The sequence below is a fragment of the Austrofundulus limnaeus genome, unplaced genomic scaffold (assembly GCF_001266775.1).
Source record: "Austrofundulus limnaeus strain Quisiro unplaced genomic scaffold, Austrofundulus_limnaeus-1.0 Scaffold1, whole genome shotgun sequence".
Taxonomy (NCBI): domain Eukaryota; kingdom Metazoa; phylum Chordata; class Actinopteri; order Cyprinodontiformes; family Rivulidae; genus Austrofundulus; species Austrofundulus limnaeus.
In genome coordinates, this window is record NW_013952403.1 from 5,422,285 (window position 1) to 5,423,510 (window position 1,226).

The window sequence follows — 1,226 nt, forward strand, 5'->3', positions numbered from 1 at the left end:
TTGTTGAATCTGACGTGACATGTTCGTACGAACAAAAGTAAGAGAAATTTAGGAGAAGAATACGAACATGTTCTTGCATGAGGCCCAATGTGTCTTTTTGGCAAGTACTGAATCCAGTACCACAGAATGTTCAAATAGAATAGCTATTTCATTAAAATGAGAATATTAAATATTGATAAACTGATCCATCATGGTGACCATTAAAACAATACGTATGATTTTTTTTTTCTTATTCTTCAGTCTGAGTTAAGAACAAATCTGCATTTATTTGTGCCTCTCTTTAAGAGACCTTGTTTCTTATCAATCCCCCACTTTTATTTGAAGAAATGTTCAGATAAATTCTTGTAAACTTGTTTGATATGTGATATTGATACGTGAAGACGTTTAATACTTTGTAGTATAGATATGAACCTTTATTTATTTATTCTTTATTGCCCCCAAATGATTTTTTTTCTTTTATGTGCCATCATGGATAAAACGTTGATTCTGTTCATGTTGAAGGTAAACTGTATGAAGTAAGAAACACAGCAGACTAGTAATGACTGGAAAATAATGTTTATATTGAATCAGGATTCAAAGGTTAAACAGAAGATCTGTGCATGGCAAACTGAAACCACATGAAAGCAGTTGTGAAAAGAGGTACTCCGGGACGAATTTTTTACTCGTACGAATCTTGAGATGTGATGTTTGCAAATGATCCAAATAGTTTGAACGGCTCCTTACAACTGACTGGAACCAAGTTGTGGACAGTAAAAACAGATGGTATTTGTTTGTTTGTTAGTTTGTTTGTTTGTTTTTACTCCTTGTAATATTTTTTCATTGTTGTTTAACCAGGCAAATCCTATTGAGATTGCTGAGCTCTTTTGCTGGGCGGCCTGGTGTTGAAGGCAATCTATTGTACATATTTGTTGTGTTGGAAACCGGAGTACCCGGAGAAAATGCATGCAACCATGAGCAGATGAAAACTCTGCACAGAAAGAGGCGTCCACTTAAAGGGGCAATATCAAGTAAAATCAACTTTTTTGAGTTTTATATCATGTTATACTCTCATGAAAAACATGCCCAAAGCCTTGCTCTGACTCATTCATGCATGTTTGAGAGATCCTGCAGCGTTTTTAGGCAGCCATGCTGAGGAGCAAAACAACAGGTGGGGACCAGAAACGCCTCTGGGACGTGTCTTTAAGCCAAACTTCCTCATCACGGAAAACACCTCCCCACCCCCACAT